The sequence below is a fragment of the Tympanuchus pallidicinctus genome, unplaced genomic scaffold (assembly GCF_026119805.1).
Source record: "Tympanuchus pallidicinctus isolate F22 unplaced genomic scaffold, pur_lepc_1.0 scaffold31, whole genome shotgun sequence".
Lineage (NCBI taxonomy): Eukaryota > Metazoa > Chordata > Aves > Galliformes > Phasianidae > Tympanuchus > Tympanuchus pallidicinctus.
Window position 1 is genome coordinate 6,985,712 of NW_026294749.1, and position 21,728 is coordinate 7,007,439.

Consider the following 21,728-nt stretch of genomic DNA (forward strand, 5'->3'; position numbering starts at 1 on the left):
GTATGGAACGTGTATATACAGCAAAGAAAAAGCTCAGAATTTCAGCATCTTTCATCAAGGTTGTAGGTACGTAGAGCGTACGGTGCTTTTTGTGCAAAAAGCAAAACACAGCCCTATTAAACCACTTAAAACCCAAGTATTTTCAGAATGAATCCTCTGAACATCAGTGTATCTGTTAATCGAATTGAATGAACAATAGGTATTAAATCCACAGTTGCAAAGTATGTGCCAAACTGTTCCTTATGAGTATCAGATGATTGGAGTAGTAGGCTTGGAGTCTACTTATGTATCTGCACTTAAAATACATTGGAATTAAGTTCACAGTCCACTGGTGACATTTCTTTTAGAAATGTGCTTTTGTTATTCTTTACAACTTCTGTGGTTTTGCTTTTCACGTTTGAAAGAAAACAACATTCCATGCTTCTGCAATTTGTGATGGAAATAAGTATCAATGCAGAGTATTTAACTGTTAGAAACTTTAAACACTTGGACTTGAATCTCACTTCTTGAACTCCACTTGGCTGTTCTTCACATAAGTTAATCAAACAAATGAAAGCAAGCTTTGGATGACACATTTTTCTTCTTCTTCAGTTGGGAAACAACAAAACTTTTCTGGAAAAATGCTTCATAATGCAGGACTTGCAGAAGCCCACAAGCAGCTTAGATTTGGTAACGTATTTTCTGATAGAAAGTGTTTCTTTATAGATTTCCTCAAAACAGCATCTTCCTATCAGCATAACAGCCTACAGTGTTCCTGGGGAAGCAGGGCTTCAGTCTAGCCTATGCCATTCCCTAAGCTATAGCAAATTGGCCAGCTGCTACAAGTCTACAGTGCTAGCAGTGCCCTCAGTAAAATTTAAATTCATTTTAGGGTTTTGAAACACCATAATCCTGAAATGAGTATTGACTCTTGTGTTCTTAATGCTCAGTTGCAGGATGTGCATGTACCATAACGTGTTTCAATTTATTTTGCTATTCATTTTATGGACATGTGTTCCTTGATTTGGGGATAATTCTGGGGATAATGTGCCATATAATGCATTTTACTCTGCGATACTAAGATATCAATCTGACCTTTTTGAAAACAAGTTCTTATAAAAGAATCTTAAAGGACAGTGTATGGTTTGATGTGCATCTATTTCTTGTTACACGGGATTTGTGGCACAATACTTAAAGCTCCTGTGCAGAAATTCTTATTGGCATCTACAGGGTACTCCCAAAATGTGTTTATTAGTGCATTTTACTGCAGCCTTCTGGGTTTTTTTGGCATTAAGCTTTACTGTTAGACTGTTTGGTTTCAAGTTTTACTTCTAAAATGTAGATCAGACATGATATATTTATAAAGCAAAATTTTGTAAATGTAATGTGGCCAGCCATCTCAAATCTGAACAGGAAGTAATATATTGCCAATAAAATTTGTGTTTGCTTTGCCTGAGTCTTGTTAAATGGTGCAATAAAGAGTTACGGTTTCACATTTTGTGTCTTCAGCCATCAGTAATATAGCAAGAATCTAATGAGTTACTTAATTTTTTTATTTTTTTATTTTTTTTTCTGTAGATGTTAAGTTCAGCATTGAAGAGAAACACAGCACATTCATTTTTATTGTATATTTCTTGGTCACGTAGATCAAAACATGAACAGCTTTTTGGAGCTTGCATTTTTAAATCCTGACAATTTCATGTTTACTCTCCTTCCTATAAAAATGTTTGATTTCCCTCAGACAGCTGAATGTTTTTCTCCCACTTGAAGCAGTGCCAAAGACAAAATAAATATTTGTCAGTGTCTCTTCAACCTGCTGGTCCCACTGGTGTCTCAGAGGCCAGGAGGAACCCTGCAGCAGCCCTGGCTGTAGCTGGTGATGGACAACATGCCACAGGGCTAGAAAGAAGGAAAGAGGTAGACATAATTAAAATATCAGGATGTGCTTTGCTGCTGATCCCTGAACAGTCACTTATGCTTGTGTTTAGCCTATGTAGAAGCCTCTTAGTTTCTCCTCTACTGCTCTGTAAGCTCTCATACAATCTGATGGCTGTTCTTGAGTATTTGTGGAAATGAAGTCGTTCTTCTGCTGCAGAACATGGAATAGCTGAGGAGTACTGCAAGGAGCAGGCTGTGATGTAGTGATGTACTGTGTCTATTGTGCCAGGCCTGTTGGCTGTGAAACCTTAGAGATGAAGTCAGGAAACCTTACAATACTTTTAAAGATGTTTATAAAATTTGCCTTTGGGTAAGATGACTGAAAATGGTGTTTTGGATGAAAGAATGAGTGGTACCTCAGCCACAATGATTTTGTCGTGGTGTGTAGGACCTTAAGCACAGGTATGGATTTCAGGACTATGGAATGCTTATGAAATATAGTAACTATTTTTGATAGTATATTTAATTTAACCTTCTTGGGAGAAGAAGGGCTAACTTGTTCCCCCTTCCCCTTTTGTACTGTCTGGTGCCGTGCTCGATAAACAAGGTCTTGATGCTTAGCAGGTTGTGCTACTAATAGTAATTTCCGTTTGTGGTCTCCAGACCTGTTCCGTTATAATCGTGCATCAGCATTGGGGTGATTTGGGTTCCTTCATACTTTTAAATACTCTGATCACCACCTCCCTTTCCTACTTAAAAGTGATCAGAGATCGGTTGGATGCTACGTGGCATAGATGGGGGTTGGTCCCGATGATCTCTAGAGGTCCCTTCCAATCCCTACAATTCTGTGATACATCTGTTGATGATGGATGTGATAAGTATCTTCATAGAGTAAGTGTGTTGTGTTTTTCCTGGACATCTACCCAAATTGAGGGTATCCATAGTTTTTGCATGGCCTTCAGCTGTTCAGAAGGGAGAATCTATTTTAGGGAAGCTGTGGGGAGCTGTAGTTCCCTGTGGTAAGGCAATTTTCTACGTCTTGCTACAGCTGAACATTATGTATTGTCTTGGCTGCTGCTGCCTCCCAAACTCTCTGTCCCATTGGTTTTTTAGTATCCTGCCCTTTGCCACTTTCTTTCTCTTGTAAAATGAGTTAAAGGCTTTCATTTAAGATAGGATAGGTCAGAAAGGTGCGGTTTTCCTCTCTGTGAAATGGCAGGCGAGGCCTTTGTTTTGGATGGTGAGGGATGGTGAGGCTTGCTGGCATAGCTTGCTGTTTTATATGGCTTCCAGAAGAATGTTCCATCGAAACTTTGATGACCTGCTGTAGGAGGAAGAAGGTGCATGGGTGAAGATGGAGGAGGTTCCTGTGAGTGTCGAGGCACTGCCAATAAGCTAATTTACACATTTGAGGGGGTACTGAGGGTTTTGGTTACACCATGTTCAGAGCACTCCTGTAACGTTGCTTTCAGACCTAGGTTTGAAAAGAAGTTCCATCTGGAATCAAACCATATTTTTTAAAAATTTAAAAAATAAAAAAAAAAAAAGTGCCTTGGAGTGCTTTGGGTGTGTTGGGTAATTGTGTACACAAGAAATGAAGTTACATAAGTGAAGACACTCCTGTAACCCTAGCCTGGCAGGAAGACACAGCAGAAAACTCACTCATTGCCAAAGAACTCTGGTAGGTTGGAAAATGGGGAAGTTCCAGCACTCGTGTTGCATTTCGTCAGTGAGAGCTGTTGTCTTTGGCATCTCTGCTTGGTTTTGGAGGAGTCCCGGTTTTTAGCCTGGGGAGCTGCTCCTTCTTGCTGGAGTTGTGAGTCTCTGTCTCCTTCTCCATCGCGGAAGGGGAGAGGTGGGCATTTTCTGCAGCTCAGCTCAGTCTCCTGCTGCCAGAACCCAGGTAAGGTCCTTCCGGATGCAGGGTGGTACTTGGAGATGGAATTTTGGGCAGCAGCTCTGGCTGCCTTCCCAGTGCTGCCTGAGGAGGAGAGGGGAAGGACGAGGATGGGTTTAGGGGCAGTGCTTGGGACAGCACCGTGCATCAGTTCCCAGGGCAGAAAGGAAAGCCCACACGAATTCTAATTAGAGGACAGTGACACCCAGCTCTAAATTACACTCTTAGCAGTGTGGTTTAGAGGAGTTTTAAAAGAAGGAAGGGTTTGGGGCAAAAAAGGTATATGTATTTTCCAGGCTATGCTACATTAAGAGGTATGAGTATTTTCAGTTATCGTGGTTTGTGAAACATATGAGCAGAGCCTGACTGTTTGCTTATGTTGCTTGTGCTACATATGGCAGATTTAAATGAATATGGAACTGTTTCATGTGTTTCTTATGTTTATTTCAAATGTAATTTACTTTGACTGTGAAAACACTTCATGAGTTAAGTTTGGGGTGTGCAGCAGAACAGCAAAGATATTTAATACTTTGCTTAATTTAGAAAAATGACCTTTCAGAGAAAAGCACTGTGCTTGTCAGACATATACTGATGAATTATTTTCTTATGATGCCAGTGTGTTAGCTGACTTTTGAGAACAACCTTGTAGATAATGAGTCTTATTTTTATCTTAGATCTGTCTGATTGTGGTGCCTCTCACAAATCCAGTCACTTTAGGACTGTAAACACATAGCAAGATTTGGAAGCAAACAAACAAACAAACAAAAATGCAACAAAAAAGCCAAAGAAAACCCAGCAAAAGGCCATCTAGAGCCCTCTGATCAGCATGGAGGGAAACAGTGAGACCAGCTCCCCTTTGCATCCCTCCGTTCCAGTTCCTCCAAATCACCATTGCAATGCTATCTGAACATTGCACACTCTTCCCTGCTTTTAAGTGGCCTTAATAAAAACTGCTGTATGTGTATTACCTGTTTCCACAGACAAAAGCAATGACAAAATGACAAAGGCAATCTGTAAGAAATTTTAAAAAAACTAGGTTTCTGACTGCTTTAATTGATTTACATTTTGTAGCTGGTCTGCTCAGTAAGAAGTCAGCAACTTCAGTGTCTTTATTTGTGCAAATGCAGTGAGAGATTCAGCTTTTGGTTAAAACAAACAAACTTGCAGCTTTCTGGTCCGTGAGAACTATTTTCTTACTGTTAATTCAACATCATGCAAAATGTGTGCATTCCTACACGTATACAAAGGGAGAGATGGCAGCTTTGCTTGCAAGCTGTTGAGCTTTGTTTTGCTTTTAGTTTTAGTTTGAGTCAGGACAGTCTCCAGGATGGTCAGATAACTATAACTCATAAGTCAGGGGACAAGCTAACATAGGTCGTTATCATTTACTGTATAGTGGTGTTAGGAAGCGCCATTGTACCAAATTATCTCAGTATATTGCTTTGCCAGTTACTCTTGTTTTGCCTGGTGTGGTCCCTTGAGCGCTGCTTACCCAGGCAGGGCTGAGTGGCAGCATGTAAGTTTTCTTTCCCTCCAAGCCATCTGCTGTCCATGGGGCTCCTGGAAGATTGCAGGAGCTGGCTCAGCACAGACAGTCTTGTGAATGGGTTTATACAGACTAAAATATTGCACATCTCTGATAAGCCCACCACTAGAGACAGAAAAGTTGCTGCTGAAAATAGGAAAGCCTGCATTGCTGTTTTGATCGGTGGATTTATTGTTTGACTCAGTGGGCTATGAGTTATATTTTGATGCTTGCAGTCAGGTCCACTCCAAAGCAGATGCAGCTGAGCGTTTTTGGTAATATTGAGAGAGCATACTCCTAACTTTGCTACAGCAAACTTACTGTAAATCTGCAGTGACCTCTTTTTGGGTGGTAGCTTCTCAGAATAGCTTTAGTTGTTGTTGGAATAGTGGCAAGTCTAAACTGTATTGCACGCATGTAATGTTATTTCATCTGAAGCAAAACAAAGGATTTCAGTTTCTAAGGCAGCCAGAATAATTTTTAACTCTATCCTTGTTTCTTCAAAGCAAAACTGGACTGATTTATCGCTGTTGTAACAGTGACAAGCAGAGTGTTTCTGAGGGAGAACGCCAAGTGTTTCAGTGGGCAGCTTTGCAAGAAACAGCTGTGGACCATGAGTGTTTTGTTTTCTGTTTTGCTGTTGCTGTTTTTTAGCTTTCCACGCCATGCAATTAGTAGCTGGTTGGTGTTCTGAAAATCACGTTTGATCTCTGTCAAGAACACTCACTGTTTGCCTTTCCCAGGGTCTGTTTTTATTAATAGGAGCATCAAGATTCTCCTGTACGTACCTTCAGTATTGTGTGACAAATACCCAAGAGCCTATACCTTGTTGTGCTCTAAAGGATTTCTTTTCAATGTCAGTGGACAGAATTGATCAATGAATTCATTTGTGGTAGGAAAGCTACATCTAAAACACATATGTTATAAATATTTGCCTGATAGCAGGGAGGAAAATGAGATTTGAGATAAATTGGTTAAACAAAGCCTGTGGGAAGTTCAGCTGCTAAGGCTTACATCTTGATATTACAAATAAGATTTATGAGTTTTCAATTTGGTCTTTTTTTTTTTTCCAGTAGTGCTCAGCTTGACCTTCCCTAAGACATTTATTATTTTAGATACTTGTATTAAGTCAAATATTTTCCACCTCTCTGTAAATTAAACTGCTGTGCTCTTTTGGACTTTTCTCATACAGACTCTTCAGCCATCTCCTAAGTAATTTTATTGCCCTTTGAACTTCTTCTGTTGCTGGTACTTCCCTTTCAAGATGAGGCAGTCAGCATAGAACACGGTCCTTGCTCACAGCACTGCAGTAGTTGGATCATTGTTACTATTGCCAAAAAAATTGCCATTTTTTTCCTAATACACCCCCAAAATTAATAAGAACAAGTAAAAACAACAACGAAGCTTGTGCATTAAATGACTGTTTTCAGAGAGTTGGCAAGAACTGTGGGTCAGTTTTTCAGTGCCATACACCAACAGGTTATAAATTAATTATGTGAGTAGCTGAAACAGATCAGGGATTTGTTATCTTCATTTCCTTCTCTATTTCAGTGCTTTCATCTTTTTTCTTTCTTTCTTTCTTTTTTTAATCCCTTAGCATAATTTTAAGACAACCTTCCCGATAAAAGCATTTTTCTATAATTCACAACTTAGGCTTCTGATGTACTGGTTGGGTTGCATTGCTCATGCTGTCTTATAAGGAGGTGACTCCTGTGGTGTCATGTAATAGACTGTATTTAAATTGTGGATTAAGTTAGGTACTTAAATTATTTGCATACTGAGAACTATATTTTGTTAATAATTTGAAAATTGTATCTATTTTTCCTTATTTCAGCCTTGCTTTTTAAAGGCTTTTTAATGAGTGCAGTTGGGTTTGCCTCTGCTTTTGTGCTACGTTTGCAGTAACAATATCCAATCGTTTACCATAACATGTGAGCTAATGAAATTGCAGTCACCAAAATCTTCAAAATTATCTGCTTAGGAGTGTGAAGGTGTAAATTTTATCCAGCTGGTAATTAGCAATTAAGGTCAGATTCTGTTACTGAATTCTGACTTGAGTTCATAATGAATATTCTGGAGGTTAAGAAGAAAACAGAGTTTAGTCTAGTTGGAAGCAACCACTAAATGGGATAACCCAGCTGAGAACTATTTAACAATAATAATATTTAAACAAACCATAAACTGATCTGATTTGGGGGTACTGTAATTGTTTGATTTGGTTATTTTTGGAGGAAAGGTATTAGATGCTTAAAATTCATTCTACAGTGTGAGGCCAGAAGCAAAATACCTGTCTACATATGAAACTGCTTAGTCTTGAGTCATGTAATAAGCAATTAAGTTTGATTAAGTTTGTGATTATGAATTGTAATTACAGAAATTGAGAAGTTGGACAGAATAACTGCCAAAGGTGTGAAATCATCAGGACATCCATTGTGAGAGTGTATCTTCAGGTTAACTACTGCTTGCCAGTATAAAATAGTGTCCAATGGTTATTTCCAAGGGAAATCATGTGGTTATTTTCTGTACCTTTTCCTAGGCAGAGACCTGAAAGTGTATGCTGATCTATGGTCTTCTTACGAGGAGGCAAAAATTGTGATTTCTGCTGTGTAGATTACACTTACCAGCTTTGAACTTCTATCTCTTTTCCCGCTTTTGTTTTTTCTCCTTTTCCCTCACCTGTTTCAATACAGAGCAGTGTTTGCCCTGCTGTTTAAAGAAAACACAAAAAGGAACCGAGGTCCTCCTCCACGTATCATGTTAGAGAGGGCAGAAGCTTCTGTTCTACTGCAGCATGTGGTGGACTTACAGGAACAAATTTGGGGAAGATACAAGTATTAGGGAGAAGATTATTTGGAGACAACTAATTATTAGGGAAACAGGACTTGGTCCTTGGCAGGTGATTATTAATGGTTTGTTGAGAAAATCCAGGAGAATAACACCCATACAGTAGGGCCAGAAGGCATCTCCAGTGAGATCTCCCACCGGGCCAGCTGCATGCGTCAGTGGAAAGTGATGCATCTCTGTCTTTCATCACTGCAGTGGCAAACTGACAACTATGGACTGTTTTCTCCTCTCACCTAACACCTTTTCGCTTTCTCCAGGTGTCATGCTTCTTAGGTTTGGTTAAAACAGCATGCCCAAGGGGACAGCCATACCCTGGGGTGCATTGGGTCCAGCCCTGCCACCGGGTGAGGGAAGGGGTTGCCTGAGCCATTCTGGTCAATGAGCGGCTCCAGGTCAGGGAGCCTTGGGTGAGCCAGTTGCTTATTGGCAGGTGTGATTCTTCTTGGAGAAATTGAAAAGCACAGTGTTGTCTGGTTGGCCTCCCTTTCTCACCCTTCTGTTCTTCATGTATGTGAAGTTTGCGATGTTATTTTTCTTCCTATTTACATTGCCAAATTTTTGTTTCAACTGCCCTTCCTCTGATTGGAAATGTGAAATGTTTGAGCAGGCGTTTATTTTATCTGAGCTGTTTAAAAAAAAAAAAAAAGAAAGAAAGAAAAAAAATAGTTCTGTAACTAGGTAAGATGTCTCGAATTTAAACCTGAAATTAACAGATTGGGATATATATGGGCAGAAGGCTATTTAAAAGCTTAATAGTATTATGTGTTTGAGGCTGTTTCTTAAGGGATTAATTTTAGTGCTACCGTGGAAATGTCTGAACAGGCATATTAAAAACGTACACAGAAAGTAGTTCCAGGCCATTATACTGGTTTTGAATTTTCATTATTTCAGTCAAGCGACGCATTCTAATTCCTCTTCCCACTCACCGTATTTTTTAGAAGCCATCATTCCAAAAACAACAATTCTTACCATAAATGAGTTAATGAAGTTGGGTGCGAGTCTTTCTACTTTGTTGTGGCACAGGGTTTACATGGGTAAAATCTTCTTGCTGGAGGACAAAGCTCTCGAGGGCTTGCATCCCTGGCCGCACACTTTGGCATGGGGCTCATGGAGCGAGCTCCCTGCAGGCTTAGTTGTTCTCTTCCCCATGCGACTTGGAGTTGGGTGTGTGGCAGCTTGCTATGGCTTTCTGCCACGCGTTCCTCACCGCCCCCTCATCTTCAACCAGACAACGCAAAACGGAGCGTGAATTCTAAATAAGAAAGGCAAAAACACATGGGGTGGTGTTCGGATTGCAGAGTGCCATCGGTTTGTAGGCGTCTGAGAAGCAGCGAGTTAATTACCTTTCCAAACTTGCAAGTAGATAAAGAAAATTTCAGCAGCGTGCTTGGGAAAGGAGTAAGCTTTTGTTTCAGTTCACGTTTTTCTTGTTTTGTAAGAAATCATAGCAGTTTGTTGTTCTGTGGGAGCAGGAAGTGTTCTTTGTATGGGGTGATCTATAAAATGGTGAAGGAGATACAAAACGCAAGCAGTTTTGTAGAATTGTAGCTTTATTTTTCAAAAGAGATCTCCATTTGAAATAGTGTGTTAATAATGTATGCAAATACTGCATATGACTACATTTTTTTCCTCCTCTTTTACTAGGTAAAACCCGGTTTCTTGTAGTGGGTAGTTTTTTGTACTAAAAAAAAGAAAAAGATTAATGAACTAAATTTGCAGTGTCAGTGTTCCAGGATGTTTTTCCCTGAGTGCTTGTTTGTTATTCAGGGATATCTTTGAGATCATCAAAGAAGGAATGCTGAGAAGATTCCTCAGCCTACTTCCTTTTTTTTTTCTTGGGGAGAGAAGCAGAGGAAGCAGTTTCTGGTTTGTTTTGCTTTTTTGGAAGTTTTGGGTTTTTTTTTCCCTTCAGATTTGGTGCTGATTAGAATCGAGGATATAGAGGATTTTCTTTTATACACATATATATATGTATTACCAACAATGCCTTCTAAAGCTCCACACACAAAGGCACCTCCAGGTCATGGTGAAGGACCTGTTGCTATCTGTTTTGGGCACTCTGCAAGGCTAGAGTGCAGTTTCTGCTTTCATTGGTGGTTAGTGGCTTTGTAACGTTAGAACTCATTCCTAAAAGCTCTAGAAGGTAGTGAAACAAAATGCTGCAGCATTGCTTGTAATTTCAGATCATACTGGTTTGCTGGGAGCATATTGGTGAATGTACAATCTAATCCTTTCTTAATTCCTTTCTGCTTTGAATCAGGCCACAGCGAACTCCTCCCTGATATGTCTGATTTCATGTCTGCATGTCTGCTAAATTGCCCCCTTCTTCTCAGAGTAGCAGCTTGGGAAGTGTCTGGTAGAGTTGCACAATTTAAGCCAATCTGCCCACGACTTTCCTGCTGATTTTAATTTTCTCCAATTAATTCCCTCATCTTTCTCCTACCTGTGTTGTACTTTTCCCCTAGGAGCCGTTTTATCCCTAGAAATGCATTGCCAGAGAGCACTGGAGGACACCGTGGGCTCCTCACATCCTTCCCACAAGTCTGCAGGAGTTCCCATGCCCAGACTTCCATATTGCCCCTGGCTCTTCGTTGTCTGTGTTCCTACACCCAGGCTGCTCACAATATTCCTAAACAGACTATCACTTTTTCATGCTCAAAATTCCCATCTGCATTTTAACTGTTCACCCAGAGAAGCAAATGTCTCCTGAAGTCAGAGATGTTTGCAAGTCCCTTTGAATGGCTGATTCCACGTTCGTGGCTGGAGCACCCAGCTGACAAGAACATCACTCCATTGTGCCTCTGCTTAAGCTTTGTGTTTCAGGTGCTCCTGCTCCTACATCACACTGTAGCCTCAACAGTTTTTCAAAGTATTTTGCTTTCTGTCAATCCAGTGTCTGTTCTCTGTTTTTCTAGAAAGTGACAACCCATAACATTTAATTAAAGAAAAGGTAGATGAGGAAAAAAAGAGATTACTTTGTAAAGATAAACTTGAAAAGTCCACAGAAAAAGATCTAGTGTAAGACCTTGGGTGTGAGATTTTGGTTTTCTTTAGCAGTAAGACTGAGTGATGCCATTCTGAGTGTCATACGATGGTTTATTCGCACACTTGAGCAGGTAACCTGTTAAATCCTTGGAAAAAGAAGCAAACAAAAAATGAGGTGCATTAGTTTGAATAATGGAAAGCTTTAAATTTGCATTTAGAATATGGTTTACTAAAGAGGGATTGAAATATCTTTTAAAGATAAATGTGATGCATATGATTGTGTAGCAATGTTCCAAGTGGATTTACTGAACAGCGTAGAATTTAAAAATGAGATATTTTTTGGAGAAGCAAGTATTGACATGTTGTGTTTCAATTGGTATAGAGGTCAGGCAGGAAGAAAAAAAGGGTGGAGCAGAAACAACTGAACATTCTTCTAGGAAAGACCTCAGACTGTGTTAGAGTGGGCCCAGTTATAAGGCCCATTAATGCAGATGTTGTGGTTCTAGTAAGAGCTGGTGAGAAGAATGCTGTGTGTGTGACTGGGGATGAGGGGACTGAGTTGGAGCAGACACTTAACGGTCACCTAGTCCAACTCCCCTGCGACAAATGGGGACACCTACAGCTACATTAGGTTGCCCTGAGCCCTATTCAGTTTGACCTTGATTGTCTTCAAAAATGGGGCTTCCACCACCTCTCTGGGCAACCTATTCCAGTGCCTCACCACCCTTACTGTGAAAAGTTTTTTTCTTACTTCCAATTGTCCTGTCCTGTCCTGCTCAAGAGTGAGTCCCTTTTTTGTAGCCCCACTTTAGATACTGAAAGGCCACTCAGATTTCCGCAGACCCTTCTCTTTTCCAGGCTGAACAGCCCCAGCTCTCTCAGCCTGTCCTCATAAGGGAGTTCCATGCCCTGGATGATTTTGGTGGTCCTCCCATACTGAGGACTTCACATCTGGATGCAGTACTTCAGGTGAGGTCTCACCAATCACCTCCCTCAAACTACTGGCCACTTTTCTCTTGATGGAGCGTGATTTTGAAAGAAGATGGAGTATTGAGTGAGCTCTCCCTATGCTCATACCCCTAAAAACAAAATGTATCACGTGGTTGATATTTACACATTTTGCAGTTAATACCTGTTCCTTAGCAGGCAAACACTGCCTGTCATTTTGCAGTTAATAAAAATGTGCATCTGTCAATTTCAGTTCTTCTGAGTGATTCGGGGCAGAGCAGCATTAGTGAGGTGACAGTGTTGCTGATTTGATGCACTTAGCCATGGTAGTAAAGACGAAGATGCAAAATGAAATGCAGAGGATTTCAAAACGCAATTAGGTTGCTGTGCAACCATGTTATAAAATGACAAATGAAATTCAGTGCAGATAAATGCAAAGTGATGTCCATGGGGAAAAAAAATATTCCAACTTTTCATATAAATTGAATTGCTAGTTAACAATCAGGCATGAGATCCCTAGGTCATATATTTGTGTGGAGATGTCAACTGTATACTCAGTAGCTGTCAAAAAGCAAATAAAACATTAGCAATGTTTATGGCAACTGTAGAGGAAAAATAGAGGAAAAACGTATCTGTCACAGTATGCATCTGTGATGCGCCTTCATCTTGAATAGTGGGATTGATTCTGACATCTTTCTCCTAATTCTCTTCTCCTTCCTCATTTGCACCTACAAAGAGCATAAAATAGTACTGCAGAAGCTGTCGGTCACACAAAAGGCTACTGAACGGCCTTTGCGTAAGGGATGATGAAGTAGATGCAGCTCTGTAGTCTGGAGAAGAGATGATGGGCAGAAGAAGGGTAGGAGGTTCAGGCCATGGCAGAGCTGTGCAAAGGCACTGGAGGTAAAGGTGTTCTGGAGTGGGAGGTGGCAGGATGAGGCCAACCCAGAAAGGCAGTCCTGTGTGGCAGGAACCTAGCTGTGGAGCTCCTTGCCAAGAGCAAGTGGGGAAAATTAACAGAAGAATTACTTGTTGTATGCAAATACAGCTTCTGGGGCTTGCAGCACAGCTACATTTCTATAGTTCAGGACTGTTGTTCAGAAGATGTTCATTGCTATGAGGCATCTGGAGTGCAAGTCTTTCGAGGAGCGGCTGAGGGAAGAGGGATTGCTTACTCTGGAGAAGAGGAGGCTCAGGAGAGGCCATATTGCTCTCTGAAGCCACCTGAAGGGAGGTTGTGGTGAGCTGGGGAGAAGCTGCCTCTTCTCTTGGATAACAGCAGCAAGATGAGGGGAAATGGCCTCAAGTTGCACCAGGGGAGGTTTAAGTTGGATGTCATGAAATACTTCTTCTCCGAAAGAGTGATCAGGCAATGGAACAGGCTGCCCAGGAAGGTGGTGGAGTCACAGTCCCTGGAGATGGTCAAGAAATGTTTAGATGCTGTAGTAAGGGGCATGGTTTAGTGGAGAAATGTTGTTGCTGGGTGGATGGTTGGACTGAATGATCGTGGGGTCTTTTCCAGCCTTACTGATTCCAAGACTTACACTTGCTCAGCTGTTTTTTCCCTTGACTCCAGCTCTTGGCAGCTGCTGGAAGCAAGATACTGGACTGGACTTTGGGCTTTAATTGTAGGGGACTTCTTTGTACTTATTATTTACTTTTTGAGTCTCATCAAAATTGTGTTTTGGTCATTTTCATAGCTAGTAATACCACTTACTTACTTAATATCTGATCATTAGAACAACTTCAGTATCTAACATCCTACTGAAGATTTAATTATTTCAACCATTTATATCAGTCAAAATTTCGGGATCTCAGTAAAGAGATCACTGCTCAAATGTGCCAATCTTAAGAAAATTAAGATGTTTTCAATAGTATTGCTGGTGCTTTAGGTTCCTGAATGCTGAGTTTATCTGCTTGCATGGTTTCTGCCTCATAAACTCCTTGCACTTGAGGAACTCCAGAAATAGAAGGAGAAATTAAAGAGCAGTTTGACTCATCAGAGAACTTGAAGAAAGTCTCCAACCTGTTGTGTCAGGTGATGAAACACAGGCTCTTGATGTTGCTCTGCTTGCAGATCCAGTCCTGGTACTTGCTAGGTTTGGTGAGCCTTCCTGCAGCAGACTTGAAGTCAAGTACAAGTGCTTTTGGAGTACCAGAAAGGTTAATGGAAGTTGTTCTGTGTTTGGCTGGGGAGTCGCAGCTTTGGCTCCTTGGCGTAGAGTGAGTGTTTGAGACAGTATTATAGAAATTACTCTTTTGGACTTCATGCATTGTTATTTAATTTCTGTGTCAGTCGTTAAATAAATGAATGAAAAACACATTTCTTTCCAGTTTTGGGGCATAAGATCAAGAGACAGCAAATAGAGCAGTGTAGAGGAAGGAGAGGGGACCCTGGGACAGCACAGGAGGTGTGCAGGTGCTCGTGGCAGCAGCCTAGAGAAGGCAGTGAGCTAAGGGCAGCTTTAGATGTTTAACTTTTAACTCGATACTGGGGTAAGTATAGAAAAAATCATAAAGCCAGAATGAAGCCTGGAGTAGTGAATGTTTTAAGAGGCTCTTAAATAATTATTAAGCAAAATGCAGCGATAGCAATCACACCGGTAGAACCTGGCTGACAATGCTCTAAACATCAGCATAGCAATGCTGTAATTACTTTACTAGATGGCTGATTAGAAGCTATGCAAATGTAAATGCAATCAGTACCTGTGTTCCTGCTTTGTTTGAAACAATGTGTAAATGAATTATCTCTTGTGTCAGGCTCATGTCTCTCTTGGGAGTAAACACAGGAGCAAGGACTGGCCTTCAGAAGCATAGCTGCTTCCAGAGGTGAAGGGATGCCTGTGGAAAGATGCTGAGCAGGAGCTCATTGTGAGGAAGAGCCTCACCTGCATGTCAGTTCTTGTGCTAGATGGTTACCCAGCCTCTGCCCACAGGTGCCTCACTGTGCACTGCATTCCTCCACTGGCCTTGGAAGGAGGCATCCAAAAATCCTTCCCTGCAAACCTCGTATGCTCAGCTTTTCATAAGTCTGAATGCTACATGATAAAAAACCAAAACAAATAGCAGTTGTATCCAAAGCAGCTGATCGTTCCATGGTCATGTATCTATGAGAGAGACTGAGCTTGGGTTCATATGCAAAGTGTATACGTAATTTATGCACATAAACCATGCCAGTCTCATCAGGAGTCATTGCTGTGCTTAAGTAATATGTATGTGATGGCAAGGATAGAGCTGTTATATACATAATTTATGTACAACCTCTGCATTGACTGTTTTATTGTATATGCAGTATAACCATACATTGCTGATACTAGTCTAATCTCTAGAGTACAGATTGCGTCTTCAAGTATGCAAGCAAGCTTTTTTTTTGTTGTTGTTAAATGAAAAATAGGGATTTTTATATTCTATTTTTAAGGGAGTTACGTAAAGTATCTGTCATCGGTTTTTCATTTTTAGATGCAAATAATTATATACGGCAGGGAGCATGATGAGCAGTTAAAGTTGACATTAGAATGAAAATGCATAAGGTTTTCCTGAAAAACTGATCAAATAGGTCATCAGTCAAGGTTATGATCACGACTAGAACATGTTTTAAATCTCATTTGAAATGTATTAAAAAAAAGGAAACAGATAACTGCTCCTGCATCTTCATGCTAGTTACTGAGAGGATTAAATTCACATTTCTTAATTTTTAGGGAGATTTTTCGATTTCCCCTACCTTACAGCTGCATGAGGAACCTTCAAACCTATTGCTGACTGACAGACAGAGATTTAATCTGTTTCACCTTGCATGTATGGTGGGCTGGGATCAGCCTTGCTAGCAGCTGTCAGGCTCATACCAGTGTTTCTAACCTATTGAGCCCCGGGCTTTGACTCTCCAAGCCCCCAAGGTGGAAAGGAGAAACCAAAGCAAGTGCCAGAAGATGTCAGGTTCCCACACTGTAAAATTAAAGAGAAGATTCAGAGACTGCTTTTGCTTCATCTGATCTTTCCTTTTAATCTTGAACATTCCTCATTAAATGAGGGAAGTGAAACGTTTGGGGACAGAAGAATGGTTTTTAATTAGAAGCAGATTTAAATTTGAATGTCATATAGGCTTTGCAAAATGTCTTTTTGCTGCTGTTTGCCAACTTCGCAGGATTTAATTTTGCAGCAGAAAGTCGACGGTGGGAATTTAGGGCCATCAAAGAAGTCTTTGGCACAACTGGCATCGGGTTCTGCCAGGTCTCCCACCTTTGCTTGCTCGGGGATGAGCTCATCCTGCACCAGCACTGCTGCTGCCACCTCACCCTCAGTGAAGGGCAGGCTTCTTCGGTGTTGGCAGGCACCTCTGAGCTGAAGGAAAACCAGAAGGCTTCTATTTTCTTTGTCCTTTTTCTCCATCCTTCATCCTACCATTATAGCCTGCTGCTGTGTTCGCTTTAGTACACTTTCTTTGTTCTTTTTATTTTCCTTTTTTTTTTTTCAATTAGCTGCAGGGGAGTCTTAGGATTGATCTCAGTTAGGATTCATCTACTTAATGTTTGGACTGAATGATGCCTGCAGTGCTCAGGGAAGAGCTCATGGGTATCCCCTGCATCCTGCTGTGGCCTGCTGGAGCAGGGTGAAATCATCACCCAGGGCAACAATCCAAGCTCAACATCAACTCCTGCATCCATGGGTGAGCTTTAGAACACAAACTCCTGAAGCACAAGGGTTTTCTTTGAGAGGGGTGGACAGTTGCTCCGCATGAGTGTGGAAATAGGTTGTGATCACTCCATGGAAAGTCACAGCTGTTCTCAGTGCCAGTATGCATAGTTCATGCAGAGCTGGGTATTTTATTTTATTGTAATTCTTTTTAAAAAACCTGGTAGTATTCTTAATGCTTACAGAAGCAATTCTTGTGCACTCAAATACAGAGCACTGGCATAGTGGTTTTAGTCTGATGGGTTTCAATAATCCGAAGATGGAGATTTCTGCAGTGTCTCAACCTCATCTCACTGCTCTCAAGCTGTGTCTGCCCCTGCTAAAAACCACAAAAATCCCACTTAACATTCTGATTTCAGCAATACTTCCCAATGCCCATAGCGTGATTACATTCGTGCACTTGAACAGAAGAATATTTGGTCTTAGCAGCTTTCTTCTCTCCCAGTGATCCAACAGAGAAAAACTAGATTTTATATCTTCCGTGTTGTCCACTGAAAAACATGCAAAGCGTTTTTTAACATTATGTTTCAAATGTCATCTGACGGAGAAAGGTAAGAGAGAGTGGGTTTTCTTTAGAAAGTCTCACGAAGCCACTTGTCATCTGAAGTTGTTTTGCTGGAGGTATTTTTAGGATGAGTCAGGCGTAAGGTCTGAGATTTCTTCTTGCATTAAACTGAAGGGGAAAAAAAAATGCTGACATTTTCCTTCCAGCTGTTTTGGTTAAATATTTGAATAAACAAAAACAACCTTTTGAGCAAAAAAGGTTGTTTTTATTTTTAAGTTCTGGTACGGATTTGCACCATATTAAGTGCTAATTCTCCAGTTACCCATAAAGTAGTAGGTTATATGTGAATACCAGTGAATATTTACCACCTCCTACTCCCTTGTCAAATGTCCTGGTGGCTTAAAAGTAGGATTGTTTCCTTTGTTTGTTTGTTTAAAAACAACAAAACTAAAGCCATAATCAAACCCACAAATGAAAGATTGCACTTGCTTCATCTTAAATTGTTGACAGAAGTTACTGGTTTCGTATTCTGCAAACCTCACGCTTTTCGGTAGTTTCGCTTTACTTGCTGAAATTTCTAAACCTTTATTTATCAAACCTTTCTTTATTTTTCTTCGCTGACCACAATGCCTTTAAAGTTTTTCATGTGTGAAATGAACATTTTAATACGTGTAATCACATTTGTATTTGTAGGTGTTGATGTCTTGAAAAAATCTGAAAGTCTTTTTTAAACTATATTCTGTTTGTGATGTATTTAAATCCACGTGGTTATGTCCTCAGTGAATACTGCAAATAGAGAACGTAAAGCTGGTGAAAGTTTTATTTTTGCTTTTATTTTTCATCCATCACAGCCCTACCATCTCAAACTCACTCTGTTGGTATCTTCTTAAGGATCTTCCATAGCGGGAGACATATAAATCAGCAACCATCTTTTCCTGTGTGTAAGCCTCCTTGCTCAAGTTCCTAGAAAGCATGGTTACATTATATATGGTTACGTATATTTAAAACCCCAAGGAATTAACTGTTTATTCTATGCAGCAGAAATCTGCTGGTGGATGTGTTGGACAGTAGCATGAAAACCTTTAAAACTAGAGAAAGAAAAACCATTCCTTTGCTGCAAATGCTGTAAGAGAAGTACAAGTCTTCTTGTTTGGATGGAGCGTGATGGTGGTGGCACTGTGATGGTCCTGAGCAAGTTGCATTCATAGCTCAGGCAACCGGACTGCAATATAGTACTGGTGGTGCAGATACTTGAACTATCTTGCTGCAGGGGAAAGGACTGAATGCAGCCAGGACAGACAGACAGACAGACAGCGGGAGTGGGTGTTGGTGTGGTGCTGCAGTTCTTGGACACCTGCAGCTACAGCCAGGCTTGATTGGGAATTGCTACATCTCATAGGTGCTCACTGGCTTTTCTTTTCTCCTCTTTGTACTCATGTTGTGTCATTGTATTTTATATATATTGCTGTTATGCTGTGTTACCTACAGCTTACTATTTTGTGGTATGCACCTGTCTCTGATAATCAAGAGCTGACTCCATGATTGTTATGTGATGTGGCATCTTCGATCCCTTCACATCACGAATGCACGATGATTTCATTATCCTTCCTCTCTAGTGAGCACTTGAGAAGTGTCTTCTCCCTTAAATAAGAGTTTGTGTGTCACACGCTCATCGTTTCGTTTAGATGTGTGCCACTCCAGCAGAACATCTACTGGCAGCACTAGAACGTATCTTACAAGAACCCACAGTCCACTGAAGCACTGTTCATAGGATCACAGAATAGACTGGATTGGAAGGGACCTTAGAGATCACCCAGTTCCAGCCCCCTGCCATGGGCAGGGCTGCCACCCACCAGATGATGCTGCCCAGGGCCCCATCCAACCTGGCCTCAAACACCTCCAGGGATGTTCTGTCACTGTATGGGCAATAAAGAGGGAGCTGCAACTGCAGCATAGCAAGAATTTCCCTTAGTTGTATTATTTTCTGTTGTCCTAGCAAAAAGCAAATGAAGTTCATTTAGCTCACCTGCGTGCTTTTCTTCCAGTTCCTTGGTGTTTCAGGGTAAGTTCTTTCAGCTTAAATCTTCACACATTGAGGAGACGGCCGCCAGTATGGCGTCTGGAGCTGTAAAATGTAATGGGTTGTCAACAAAAATTTAGTGCTGAGTTGTGAAACATGCCTCAGTGCCTTGGTAAGAAAGGTCATGACCCTTATCAGATGGCTGTCAAGGGTGTAGTGCTGTTTGCAGGTAATGGCTGCACAAAGATGCTTCTACAGGTAAGAAAACATCTATGCAATGGATGTCACTCATTGAGGAAGGCATTTGAGGAGATGCACAAAGTATAGGAGATTTTTTGGCCAGATACAGAGTATGTGGTTACCTAGTTATTGTTTCAGTTATCTGTGGTTCTTTGTTTGGAATGAATCTGACAGAGAAGCTATCGGCAGTTCTGATACAAACTCTTTCTCTTTTTTTCATCATTTTTGAAATAAGAGATAATTCATTTGGGGAGTTCAAAGTACTTTATCTTCCTGGCAATCTAATGTAGCACGCTTCCAAAATACGTAAATAATTTTATCTGTATAAAATAGAATGATTATGAATTTAAACACGTGGATTTATGGTACCGTTTATGTGAGGTATGCTTGATAATACTTTTAATAATGAAATTGCATTTGTCTTTGTAGCTGCATATAAATTTTTGTGACAAATCTTTTACGTCTTCCCAAGAGCTGGGCGCTCCCTAGTGCATTACATACATTTCTAAACAGGGGAAATGAGTTTGATAACCATGACCAGTCTGCACATTTTGTTTGTTTTTTTTTTGGTAAAGCGTTAGTGGCATACATATATAAAAGATGCTTTGTTTGTTTTATCAGTACTTGGTGAATGTTATGGAGACCAAACAGTGGATGTGAGCAATGTGAGGCAGTGGGTGGTGTGTTTCAGCAGTGGAGGCAGTGGGTCATCTCCACTGGTTCAGATACCAGAACATGGTATGCAGCTCTTGTTCATCATTGCTGAAAATGCATAGCTTATGCTGGTGACTATCAAGCTGGTGAAAACTATTGTTTTGTAACAGAGAATTTGCTCTATCAAGTAGTGTTATTGTGCTCCTTGTATTCTGTTGTAGTTCCCATTGAAATGAATAGGAGGCATTACTTCTGAAGCAGCCTACGTAAAATAATAAAATTATAGATTCATACAGTATTTTAGCTGTTCTTTAATCCAGGAAGCCCTTAAACATGAAGTCTTCATTGGTTAAAGCATATCTGTGTAACCAGGTTGATAATGAGCCAGAAGAAGGTTGTTTTCTTCTTGAGTTGCTCGTGTTTGTATTCAGTGGCCAGTGTATAGGTTTAGCAGAAGCTGTGTATAGGAGAAGCTGTGCTTTATGTATATACATTTTGCTAGCTCTGGAAGGAAGAGATTTGGCTCTTAAAACTGTGGTGGTTTCTTTCTTATCAGCAGCTCAGCTCGCTCATAGCTGTGGGAGTCTGCCCTGTAGCCATTTGTGTGGGTCAATTTGTTAAGTTGCTGAGCTCCAGTGAGAAAAAGAACCTGGAGCTAGATTTAAAAGGCAGAAACGAGGAACTGAAGCATGCTGAACTCAGTCTTAAAACCTCTGAGAAGGGTTTGATTTAGTTACAATTTTCTTTAGATCTGCTTATAGTATAATGGGAAAACAATTTGGGGCTGAAAACAAGTGGTTCGAACTTCCTTTAGTGGTTCAGCTCATAAATATTGGAGAAGTCATTTAAAACCACTTATTTCAAGTCTGTCGAAGAAAGGGCTGTAACCTTGCATGACATAGCATTGGTGAGTAAATGGACCGATCACATAGCAGCCCTCCCACTGGTGAAGAGAGGTGAGGCCTGTGAGGAGCCATCCTGATCTCTTGGTTATGGCAGCCAGGAAGCCCGGTGTTTCCTGAACTGGAGCAGTACTGTCAGAGAAGTTTAGGATGGTTGCAGTCCTCTTCTGTTCTTTCCACTTAATTTCATAAAAACTGGAACCCCCCCCCAAAAAAAAATATTTCACAGGCATTTTGGGAGATATCAGTGATGTGTGAAAGCCACGTTCCAAGCTCAGGTCCTGGTCTGTCACACCGTAGTGCTGCTGCTCCTCGTCCTCATCGACGTGACCTCTTTTTCCTGATGCTTCTCAGAGGGCAGTGTGCTACCAAGAAGAAATGGATCTCCAATTTTTCGCTCGTTCCAGCTGCACTTTTCCTTGCTTCTTTCTCTGCGCATAGAAGCACAGGCATACACAGTATGACACTGCTCCTCCCAGCAGGATCTGCTGTGCGGCGACAGCAGAAACACAATTCCTTCTCCTGCACTGATGAGTTTGGGGGCAGCAGGCGTTTTGCTGAGAACAGTGAGCATAAAGGCTCAAGGCTGCTTTTTGCTCCTGCTGCGTGCGCGTGAACGATGGGTGGTTTCGCAGAGGAATGAGTGCTGGGCTGCTGCTCAT

General features: G+C 40.9%; 1 protein-coding gene across 4 annotated transcripts in view; it reads left to right on the forward strand.

The window, feature by feature from the left end:
• Positions 1–21,728, forward strand: part of HIVEP1 (HIVEP zinc finger 1) — a 110,057-nt gene that overhangs the window by 40,575 nt on the left and 47,754 nt on the right. The window lies entirely within an intron of this gene.